Source organism: Phyllostomus hastatus, unplaced genomic scaffold, assembly GCF_019186645.2.
Source record: "Phyllostomus hastatus isolate PE091 unplaced genomic scaffold, TTU_PhHast_1.1 phas_contig_348, whole genome shotgun sequence".
Classification (NCBI taxonomy): domain Eukaryota; kingdom Metazoa; phylum Chordata; class Mammalia; order Chiroptera; family Phyllostomidae; genus Phyllostomus; species Phyllostomus hastatus.
In genome coordinates this window covers 4,761,491-4,774,753 of record NW_025333860.1, presented here as the reverse complement: position 1 = coordinate 4,774,753, position 13,263 = coordinate 4,761,491, and positions in this window count along the sequence as shown.

The window sequence follows — 13,263 nt, the reverse complement described above, 5'->3', positions numbered from 1 at the left end:
AGCCATCCACTTAGCAACCTACTGCTCTGAAGGGCAGCTAAAAATGGGGTGGGATTTCTGGGCTGGGCTTTGGGGTTCAGTCTTTTGGAAAAAAGGCTTTTTTCTGTGTTTTGTGGGAGAGCGGAGCCTGGATAGGGGGATCCCTTGCTCCCCTGGTCCCCCAAATTGTGCAACACTTTAATAAAGACCTTTTTTTCTTCCCCACTAATCTTTGTTTTGTGTCTGCGTTTGGCAGCTGGCAGCCGGCAGCCGAATCCCACTTTTGTCTGGTAACACTACATCCTCCTAAGGAAAGAGGCATTTTGGGGGTGGGTTTGGTATTTCCTTTTTTTCCTTTGTTCCCCAGCTCGGCCATCACATGTAAGTTTTACAGGGAGGGTTGGTTCTACAATTCTAAAAGACAGAAGTCAAAATCTCTTCTTGTTAAAAAAGATTGTTCCATTTTAGTAAAAAGGAGAAAACTGTATTTGAACAATGATTAAAAAAAAAAGAAAAAAATTGTTCCATTTTAAACCTAGCTTTTTCCCCACCAAAAACTGCAATGAATAGATAGCACAGGCAATTTTTATTAGAAAAACAAAAATTAGTTAATTGAATTAAGCATCAGACTAATGGCAAAATAATAAAAGATACAATAGAATATAAGAGAAAACACTTTTGTCTTCTAATTTATTCACAAATATTAGTTTGATGCTACTGTGCATTAGGCATTGTGTGAGGTGACACAAAACAGATGAGATCCCTGCTCTTAACAAGCTTATAGTGTTGTGGAAAAGATGAAAAACAGAGATATAAACATGTACACAAATAAAAGAATAACAAACTTACAGTTACAGGAGAAAAACTTAAAAATATATGTTAACTTTATTTTCATATTCTTTTTTCCTATTTTTATGTGCTAACAACATCTGGGCCTCACTGGCTCAGGAGGGACTGCCCTTCCCATGGTTAGCAAATTGCTAGACACAGTCTATGGCTCACCTGGGGGTTTGTTCTAATTACATGTAAACCAGCCAATCCCACACCCTTACCCCAACCACCTCTTTTTATGGGGCTTTCACTCTCTGGGACAGTATTTTCCTGCTCTAATCATTATAGGGTGAGGTGCCTGTTATTTAGGGGCCACCCCTACATTCTAGAGCCCACTGAAATTACTCAAATTAACAATGCTAAATCTATTTAGAGGTATTACCTGGCCTCACCATTCCTTCCCATGAAAATGACACTTAAGGTGCCAGACCAGCAGTTTCTTTTTCTCTGCCTTCTCACATAGCTCTATGCTCCCTGATGTAGCCCTGTACAGTGTGCCATGCCTCCTGTCTCCAGACAACTATGAGTCTAATGAAAACTTCCTTTCACACAATCATTCTATGTCTGGGTGTCTTACCACACCTGATTGAAACAAAAGTTGGGTATCATATAAATAAAATCACAACTGAATATCTAAAGTCAATATTATCTATTTTATATAAGAAGATAACTTCCTAGAAAAACAATTTAAAAATATATTTGTCAAAGACATAGAAAACCAGAAGAGACTTGTGACTAATAACAAATATAAATTACTAGTCAAAAATCTTCCACAAAATCTTGTGCCCCTCTTTCATCACCAGCCTCAGAGGCCTTTATAAGTTACTTCAACCAAACTTGCAAAAAAATAGAAGATAGAGAACCTCTGCTTATTTTATAAAGTTTATGTAGAAATTTATACAAGAACAAACTGAGGGTTATCAGAGAGGAGGGGGGAGAGGCATAATAGGGGAAGGGCCATCAAGGACCATGTATGAAGGACACATGGACAAAGCCAAAGGGGGTAGGTTCAAAGATGAGAGGCAGGGATGGGTGAGGTGGGGGGGTGTGGTGACAATAGAAGACACCTGTAGAAGGTGTCTTTTGTCTTTGTTTTGAAGACAAAATGGAGACAACTGTATTTGAACAACAATAAAAAAAACTGTATGAGAAAGAAAAATATCACTTAATGATATGAATACAAAATCCCAAATTAAATAATAGCAAATTTAATTAGCTATGCTAATTATAGCAAATTACAGAAATTTATAGTTACTAGCACATTTTCTAGATAAACAACTCTAAGAAAATCAGAAACTATAAAATTATAAGATGCATAAACCATAGCAATAATTATATATTATGATAAATCTTGAAATACATGAATAATTATATAAATAAAATCTTAAAAGTGACTCACACATCAACCAAAGACATAAAAGGAAATCTAAGCTAATGAAAATAATACAATATAACTATACTGAAATTCTGTAGTATTTGACTAACTGATTCTAAACCTTACATGTAAAACAATGATTAAGACAGTTTTCAATAATAATTTCAAGCAGAAAGTCTACTTATCAGATAGAAACTTTAGTAAAAGATTATGAAAGGGAAGCAAAAATATAACATTTAGTACAAGATCAAGTATCAGAATTGTTTTCCTTCCTTGACTATCACTAATTAAGAATAAATTAAATTCCATAATTTAATTTAAAATCCATAATTTTAAAAAATCCATATTTAAAAGTAACTATGATCAAAGTCAGATGAAAAGCAACTGATCTTTGAGACCCATATAACTGATAAAGATTTAGTCTCTAGGCTATATTAAAAAGTGTTCCACAAAATATTATGAAACAATAAACATTTAAATTGGAAAAGTTATGGGTAAAACATTTGAAACTGTAATTCATAAGAAAGAAACCCAAATAGACAGCCAATCTTATTAGTAATCAGGGAAATGCAGGTTAGAACAATCATGAAACTTCATTTCACACCCACCAGCATGGCAAAAGAATAAATGGATAATAAACCTATGAGGTGGACAAATGTTAGAAAAGGGAACTGTCGTAAATTGCTAATGAGATTCTAAATTGGTACAATCAGCACACAGAATAGTTGGTAAAACCTATTAAAGATGAAGAAGTAATCCAACACTTGGTCAGTTATATATTTAGCTTTCAGTTAAGAGAAATTCTTACACATGTACAAAAAGAATTGTTTGCATGTCTGCAAGAGTCATCACCGTAGGCTGTGACAGTGAGGAAAGGGAAACAACCCAGGCTTAGCAGGCAAATGGCTGAAAACTCATTGTTTCCCACAAAGAAATGTTATGCAATAATTAAAATTAATCTACATACATAAACATTGCTAGTTTAAAAACATAATGTAAAGTGAAAAAATAAAGGTACATGTATGTCTCATATGCCTACAACAATAGTATGTTTTTATGAAAAATCATTGGATACATAATGCACTTTTCACATCGGGAGGGAGAAAAGATCGGGAGATGTAGCTTTGTCATTTAGGAGAGGCTAGGTTTTTCTGCAGAGTAAACAACAGCCGCATTAAGTATAAAATATTTCCAACATCCAGAGTTTTTTCTCATGCCTCTTCCCAGTCAAAATCTCACGCCTCATCACGAGCAACCACCCATCTGATTTCTGTTCCTACAGTTGCGATAATACGGCCCGTATAAATTGATTCAAACACTGTGTGCTGTCTTTTGGTCTGGTGTTCCATTCACATATTTTTATCCATGTTGTGGCATGCCGAGAATTCATTCCTGTTTATTGCTGAGTAATACTCCATTGTATGATTATATTGCAACTTTTAAAAATTTTATTACCTGTTTCTAGATACCTGCATTGTGTAAAATTTTGGATATTAAAAATAAAACTGCTATGTACAATTGCAAACAGATTTCAATGTGAATATTTATGATATTCACTTAAAATATTTTTATGTCTATTATACATATGACCTCTTTGGAACACTTTACCTACCCAAAGGATCCAAGATATTATCCCATAATTCTTCCAAGATATAACAGTTTAAATTGTAGTTTAAATAGTTTAAAAATAGCTTTTACTTTTAGGTCTATGATACATTTCAAATTGTGTTGTGTATGGTGTAAGGTAGAAATCAAGGGGTTTTTTTTCTTTCTAAGTTCATCTACTTTTTCTAACAGCATTTGCTGAAAATTCCCTATGGAATTACCATTGTGCTTTAGAAAAATTAATTGTTCATATATGTATACATCTATTTGTAGACTATTTTGTTTCATTATCTATGTGTTTAAACAATGTTATGTTCATCTGTATACCTTTGTAGACAGTCCTGAGATCAGAAAATATTCATCCAGCAACATGTATTCTTCAAAATCATACTTTTCAACTCTGAAATCTCCATTATTTTATGTTTATATGTTTCTATGAAAATTTTTCCTTAAAGGGGCTTTGATACTACACTTTCTTTTAACTGTTTAAACATTATTATTCATTATTTTTTTTAACTTTTAAACATTATTTTCAAACATTTAAACATTATTTTCATAAACATTATTTTCTTTTAACTATTTAAACATTTTCAGGCTGCTTTTCAGTCTTTATTTATTAAATCCTACATGTGGGCCAACTAAAAACATTTTTTTTAATTGACTTTCCCTGGTTATATGCTACACTGTGCTTTTTTTATCTCATAAATTTTTTAGAAAATTGGACACTTGAATAGTATATTTAAATAATATATTTTAGCATTTTGGATTCTGACTTTCCGCATCAGATTTCCTGTAATTTGTTTTGTTTCTAATTTAGTGATTTTTTTCATAGTAAATCGATAAAATGAGTCTCCACAGCAGCATGTGACTATTCATGTCTCTGCTCAGTTTTACGTATGTGTGTGTGTTTGTGTGTGTGTGTATTTTTTTTAACCTGGTATTTTAGGGTTTACTCTTTAGTCTGCATTGCTTAGTGGCCAGGCAATAATTTGTGAGAAACTGTGCTCAAGCCAGATAACAAGTACCTTCAAATACCTGGCTGTTTTCTCCATGTATGTGAGCAGTCTCCCGGTCGTCCAGGAAAGTATGTTTATCTTAGTCTCCTTCTAGTCTCCTGTCTATGCCTACAGAAGGTAGTCAGAAATGTGTGGAGACTTTATGTAAGGCCATTTCATTTTCCGGATTTGTTAAAATTCTTATTAGTTCACTGCTCCCTAGCTTGTTCTAATCAGAACTGCCACCTCTGACCTTAGAGCTCCTGATCTTCTCTCTTCACTTACCACTGAAAAGACTACTTTTACCAACAACATTTGCTTGGGTTGTTCTGCCTTCTGCTCCAAACTGGGTCACTCCTGGCCCTGAAACTGAGGGTTTTTGTGTCTTTTTCCATCCTGGTACAACTATAGTCCTCCTGGGCTGAATGAAAAGAGCAGCCTTAGTCATGTACACCACAGACTCAGTCATGTACGAAACAGACTTCCATTGTTCACACTCAAAGCCCAATAATTTTTCAAAAATGCATTTGTTTCTATTTGGTTAGTTTCTAGAGACCTTTAATGTTTGTTTTTGATAAATTTTTCCAGTATTTATAGTTGGTTTTGGAGAAGGGATATGCCAAACTCCTTATAACACAATGTTGAGTATTCTACTGCTCTCGTAGTTTTTAAAACATTTTTCTTGTATTTACAAAAATATTATTGTATTTTTAAATTGTATTTAGTCCTCTTATACCCAGTGTGGCAATTGCAATGGTATTCCCCTCTAGCAATTGCCACACTGTTGTTTGTCCATGTCCATGAGTCCTTTTTCCTTTTTTCTCGATCCTTCTACCCTCTAACCTCCCCAAAGCCTTAGCTGTCAACCTGCTCTCCATCTGGGAGTCTGTCTCTGTTTTGCTTTTTAGTTCAGTTTGTTCATTTGTTCATCAGATTCTACATATGAATGAAATCATATGGTATTTGTCTTTCTCAGACTGGCTTTTTCACTTAACATAATGTTTTTCAGTTCCATCCATGCTGTTTTCTTATCTATTTTCTTATCTATTACAGCCGAGTAGTATTCCATTGTATAACTGTCCCACAGTTGTTTTATCCACTCATCTAACTGATGGACACTTGGGCTGCTTTCATATCTTGTGTTTTTAAATTAGAATAAATAACTGAAGAGATATCAGTTAATAGTCAGGTAGACATGAATTTCCCCAGGTCAGAGGACAGGTTATCTCACCCTACTGACCTTGTGTAAAGTACAACTTAAAAAGTACTGGTACTTCTAATATTTGATGGTAGATCTTCCCATATACATACTAATAAAAGATTTCTTTGTTAATGGTAGATTATTCTTAGTGATCCTTTGTGTTTTAAAATATATGATAGAGACGTAAATATAGCAAATTTTAGAAATAAAAATCAGAATTGTATTTTAATAAAATTAGTTGCATGTGTCAATAAGTAATCATGTTATAATCAAATATCTGTGGGCCAAGAATAGGTCTGAAATTTTGCCCAAGTGGTCAGAAATTTAAATAAACGGTGACACTTTTTCTTTGCAGAATATTTAATTACACTAGTTCTTAGAGTTTCCATGATTAAAAAGAAAAAAACTAGTTCAGTTCATTTAATCTCAACTTTTTCTGATTCTCAGCAACTGGTGAAATTTATGCAAAAGAGAAAATCCGCATTTGTATGGTATTAAATTAAGAGTATTAACTGGTCATTTAAAATGCAAACTAAATATATATAACAAGATACAAAAAGGCATATTTTTCAACCCACCAAAGTTATACATAAAAAATCATGCTGATATGGCTTTTGCAAAATATCTTAACATTTTAGGAGTATATAAAAATTTGCTGATATGGCCAAAATAAAATTTTGCTATTTTTTGTATTAATTATTCATCCCAAGTCCTTTTACTTTTTGTTTTTTAGACACATACACTTTAACATAAGACACAATTGATTTAAAAAGTACCAAAATGCAATTTATACCAAATGCAGCCCAACTGTAATGTTTCCATGTCCCAGAAAATCAATAAAATTATTATTTATCTCCTATACCAAAACTTGTAATTAGAGGAAATGTACTTTCATTGTTATCTATGTAAGCAGAGTTAAATAATGGGTTAAATCAAATAACTGTGTTACAAAAATTTTATTTGCTTAGGGTTGGCAATTATTTTTTTTCTATTTTATGGGATAATACATGAAAATGTCTTTCTGGGGTGCTCCAGGCAGAAATACCTTTTAAAAACCTGTCCTTAAAAGAAATTAAATGGGCATACATACAGAAATTATATAATAGTAAATGCATTGTTCAAATTGATAAAATAATATGATAATAGCAAATACTGAAAGAATATATTCTATAGGTTAGGCACTGTACTAAGTGCCTACCTTTATTAGCTCATTTAAGCCTTTCATTAATACTGTAATTAATATAGCCATTGCAATTCTTAGCCATATTTTATTTTTTATTATTTATTGATTGATTGATTTTCATATTTATTTTTTAAAAATCCAGAATGGATTAAATAAATCAATCAAGAATACATGTTCCAGACAAAGGCTAGAAGGCAGCTATAAAAGTATGCTATAGGAAAATTGGGAAGACTTGCTACCTTGTTTTAAAAGCTGTACCTAACATAAAGACTTAGTTTTCCATTGATATGGCTTCCGTTGCTCTGCCTCTAAATGTGGCACCCAGACTTGTGCAAGGCCCCAGATGAAGGATCCCATGCACACACATCCTTCATACCAGTAATTATTAAGTATCTTATCCCCAGATGGTCCCACTCCTAGTCTCTGAAGACTACCTTCATTGTTATGTGTGGAGGATACTGGCCAGTAGTATCCATCCCTGCTGTGGATGCTCATCGAAACATGAGAAAAACATACACAGGGACAACCAAGTCCTGTGGGGAAAAAGGGATGAAACGGTCACTCTCTCTAGTGGAGAGTGCCCCCAGTCCCAGCCTGAGTAGGCTTTTATTAAGAATACAGACATGGTTTGTGGATTACAGTCTGGCAGGGAAGATCAAAAGGAATAGGTAGCTTTCAAAGGTGCAGACAGAACTCTTGCTGGGATTCTGGGCAGAGTTTGGGGTTTTATCACTTAAAAAGACTACAGGACCTAAAATCCTGCCTGTGCCTTCATATTCTAATTAAAGAGCATCCTCCAGCAAGCAGATCTCACAGGATCTTGCATATTCTATGTCTCAGGCCGGATTACCCCAGGGGCCCGCCAACTCTGGTCTGGACTGCACCACCCCTGTTATTTCTGCAGGCCTGAGTCAGGCAGAGGAGACAAAGGCAGCCAGAAGACTTGGAATTCTCACAGCTAAGAGCAAGGACTCAGGCTTTGACAAAGCTGAGGGGGCAGGGGTTGATGTTGATTAGCCCTTCATTTCCACAGCCCCCCAAGTTCTTCCCTGAGGCCTCCACGTGATCATGCCTGTCTTAGATGATTCCTTCATTGGGAAATCTTACCCGTCATTGGCTAACTGATCAAGCATTGGCAGACGGCACAGAACAGGCAGCGTTCATGCCAGGGAAATAAGTTTTGTCTCCTTAGTGGCTCCTGGTCCAGAGGTCTCTCACTCAGCCTTAGCCACGGGGGGTTACAGCTTCCTGAGACCAGGCAGGGTGGACTCCAACAGTTGCGTGGAATGATTTCATCATTTGGAAATATGGCTACTTTAGTACAAAACAATGTTAAGTCTTTATTCTCATCCATATTTTAAAGGTGACAAAATGGAGGCACAGAAGGGTCACACAACTAGCAACTGACAGAAACTAGATTCAGACCCAGGTAATTCATTTCCAATGCCTATCCTCCACTATAGTGTGTAGTACTTATCTACATTTTACTAGCCCCTCAAATATTAAGATAAATTATGTTATCAAGAAATAACTTTCTGTTAATAGTGCACAAGTTCTTCTATTTCTATTAGGATTGATATCAGAAGAGCCCATTTCACAGTTGAAGCTCCTGGGGAAATACGTGCAGAAAAAAGGGGCAGGAGAAATACTAATTAATTTTTGATTCCATGGAATTAAACAGTAAATGCTTACATCAAATTCTCTGTGCATGAGGTTGAGGAGCAAGACGAAGACAGGAATAATTAAAGCTTTTTCACTAGCAGGTAAATTGGCTCCTCACTCCCTATCTTATATCAAATAATTAAGTCTTGCATATATTAAATGTAAAATGAAAATTTATGGAGAAAGACCAAGGGGGAAGAAGAGTTCTCTCATAAAAATGTAATAGGATATCCATGATATTTTATTCCAATATATATTGGATAGTGCCTTTCTCAGTAAAGGAATGTATCTTGATGTTTGACACATAGACAATTCCCTGGATTCAAAATCAATCATATTTTTTTTCCTAAGAATCTGATAAAGACAAAAAGTTTAATTATAATTGCAAGAAATCCTCTGTGGATTTTTGCAATGAATTAATCATACTCTGCTGTGAAGCAGAACATAGGAGTAAATGAATATCACCACAAGTAGCAAGAAATATTCCAAATCTTTTTATTTTGATCATTTAAAAAATTTAAAAACTTACAAATCTTTTAATACATGCATTTATGAATGTCAATACTTAATTATATAGTCTCCTCTAGAAAGCTGTAAAATTGATGTTTATAAACTTTTATTAAGAAAAATCAATGGATCTAATGTCAAAGAGAATGAAATTTTAATGCATGAGGCCTTTTATCTTTCCAACAGAACTGGCCTAACAATATCTACTTAACACAATAATTCTTTGTTTAATCAAAAGTATTTTCAATTCCAGATAATCTGCCATTTAATAAACACATTAAAATATTAAAAACACATACTCTTCCATTAAAAATAAAAATATTAAAATTAGAGAGAAAAATGAAGGTACACTGAAGATGTTATTTTTATTCTGAGCTCTAATTTATGCATGGTTTAAACTTTTGATGATGTTTCTAATGAATGATCACTGTTAACCTTACCACAGTTTCTGTTTGCTGAATCTTTGTTTTCTCCAAATGTGTAACCCAGCTTTGGGCTTGCATATCTTCCTCCTTTCCTACCTTTCTCCCTTCTTTCATTGTCTTTCTATCTATCTACAAATACCTGTCAACTATGCCACAAGGTACTCAGATATTTGGTCAAACATTTTTTCTGTGTTTCTGTGAAGATGTTTTTGGATTAGTTTAACATTTAAATGAGTAAATTAGTAAGTGAGCAAATGACTTACTGAAGTAGATTCTCCTCTCTAATGTAAGTGGGCCTTATCCAATCTATAAGGTTTAAATAGAACAGAGAGTTGATCCCCCACTGAATAAAAGGTAATTACTTTTGCCTAACTGTCTCCTAGCTGGGCCTTAGGGTTCTTTTTCCCCTGCATTCATATGTATACTCCCAGGTCTCCAAGAGATGAAAAGGTATTATCATTATACACACACACACACACACACACACACACACACACACACACATATATATACACCTTTATATCTCTTTATATCATCTCATATATATATTATATATAGAGAGAGTGTGTGAAGAGAGTGTGTGTGTGTGTGTGTGTGTGTGTGTGTGTATAAAATCTTAGAGGCAGGCTTCTCTGGAGAACCCTGACTAATCTCCCTTTCCTTCATCTATCTCTATATACACATACATGTGTAGATTATATGCATGTGCTTGTGTGTGCTCTTCAAGTATAAATCACTGTATGGCATCAAATGTATGGCACTTTTGAGAGAATCTAACCTTTCTTCTTCTTTTTTAGTGCAAATGAAAAAGAGAAGTGTGAGGACACCCAAACAAATTGCCTCTCCCAAAGTAAAAATAAACTTTCATTTAGTCCATGATATGTTGACTAATTTCATTTTTTATTTCTTTTCTGGAGATATAGACCAAATCTTCATGGTTAAAAGCATTAGCTCTCTAATCTGACAAACTTTTTTAAATTCAGGTCTGTAAATCTAGGTCCTAACATTTATATCCTTGAATACATTACTTCTGAGACTCCATTTTTCACCATCAAATATTGGCAAAAAAATCATCAACTTCTAAGGTGTTGGATATGATGACTTACACATGACAAAAGCTCAGTGAGAGGTATTTTCATGTCAATTATCTCTATATTATGCATATGAGGTTTAAAAATCATAATTAAAAGTGTTGTGTTAAGCCTTTCATCCAGTGAGTTTTCTGATAGCCTATTATATTATGTTTTTGCTCTTGATTCTCTATAATTCTACCAGAATTACATTTTAAATGTTATTGTTTTAAGCTACCATGACTCTTTGAAAATAATTTTACATATACATATGTGGCAATATACGACAAGCATACCAATGTATTAGGGGAAGGGGTGCTATATTCCTCCTTTGTGTTCAAAATCCACAAATGATTTGAGAAATAGACACACAGATTCTTCCTTAGATAAGTCATCTTTTTTGGATACCTCTAAGCTCTTCTTTCCTGTTGCAAAATTAAAAGCCAAAAGAGGTTAGTCTCTAAACAATGCTATGTTCCTAGAGATGAAGATACATGACCTGAAGCTGTAATGGGTCATTGCAGTCAGCTTCTGCCCAGAGACCTAGCTAACTCTTTGGAAGTACAACTGGTGTTCATTGGTCCAGATTGTAAACTTTTCTTATCCTTGCCAAGGTCCCATCTGATCATAATAATTAGTGAATAGTGATTGATCTAACTTTAAATTAGCACCACATCATAATGTGTTTTATCTTAATTGTTTGGTTTTAGTTTTCTTGATGTTTCCAGAGAAAAGCACAGCCAATTTAACACATTTTATTTGTATAATATATACTAAAAAAAGTATTCCTTATTTAAAAATAAAAAGAAGCTAAGGCAAGATGAGTAGTTGTATAAAATTGTTATTGCTTACCATATTTTTCATTGTCTTTCCACAAGGAAAAGTCATGCTATGCATAAAGGACACTTGTCCTTGGCATATATTATGGTCCTCCTGATATAGCACTGCATTGTTGAAGGTGCTGATGGACAATAAAAACAAAATATTCTGCATGTCAAATTTACCTTTTCATCTCTTGGAGACCTAGGGGTATACACTTTACCAAACTCAAATGTCAGAGCTTTATTTTGCATCACAGCAAGATGGCTCAGCAGTGTGCAATTGCACACTTCAGCAGAAATGTCTGCCTGGCCAGACTAATGGTCAGATTGATGGTATCTGTTTATTTCAAATAAATCTATCTTGAGACAATGCCTAAAGGTATTTGCCTAGTTAATACAAAGGCTCTCTGGAGGGCCCTAGAATAAGCATAAAAGAAATAAAGGATTTTTTAAAGGCAATTATCTCTAATCAATATTAAGTAATCAATGAGTAGATTTATTGGACAAATGAAAAATCAAGTTTTGAATATTTTTGAAACCTGAAAAAGTTAAAATTGAATTACTTTTAGTTGTTTTTCAGCTCATAAGCTTTGGGGATACTTAATGTTCAGATGTACTGTTCTGACAAATGATGAAGTATATCCTGGCTAGTAATTATAAACAATAATAAGAAGGAGTTCAATGGATCCTTATTTTACTGACTCTTCTCTGACTCTTTCAACCCATATTCAAGAATATAACACCAAATTCACCTCTGTAATTTTTTAATCAACTCAGAAATGTGATTTCAACTTCTTTCAGTAAGGTTATCAGTTGGTTCTGAAATGATCAGTATAATGAGCTCTTTGGTTAACTTCCTATTTTTCTTCTCTGCAGGTTAGACATAATTAAACATCTTCATCTATAAATTTTCTGCTGTTGACTTTTTCAGATATGCTAGGCATTCTTCAACTGAGGGTTTTGTGTGTGTGGGGGGGGGGGCAGGGGGTAGGATTAGAGAAGGAAAAGTAACCAAAGCTGATTGATCACCTTTTGTATGCCAAGTGGTTTACATGTATAATCCTATTTAGTTATCCTGCCAACTCTATGCTGTGGAGGTACATTAGTTTGCAAGGACTACCATACAAAGTAATGCTGATTGGGTGGCTTAAATAACAGAAATGTATTTCCTTATAGTTCTGGAGACTAGGAAACTAAATTCAACGTGTTGGCAGGATTGTTTTTTTCTAAGGGCCTCTCTCCTTGGCTTGAAGATGGTTGTCTTCTTCCTGTGTCTTCACATCATCTTCTTCTGTGTCTGTGTCCCAGCTTCCTTCTCTTAGAAGGACAACAGTTATATTGGATTATGGCCCAATTCACACAACTTAATTTTATATTAATTACTTCCTTGAATGTTTACAAGCCCTAATTTTACCATAATTACCTCTTTAAAAGGCCAAATGCCAAATATAGTCACATTCTGAGGTACTGGGAGTGAGGATTTTAACACATGAATTGTGGAGGACACGCAGTTCACACCCTAAAAGGCTTATGTGGGAGGCAATTAAGGCTCAGCGAGTCAGGGGCTGTTACAAGGTAAAGTGGCCATTTCAGAGACATTTAGACTCTA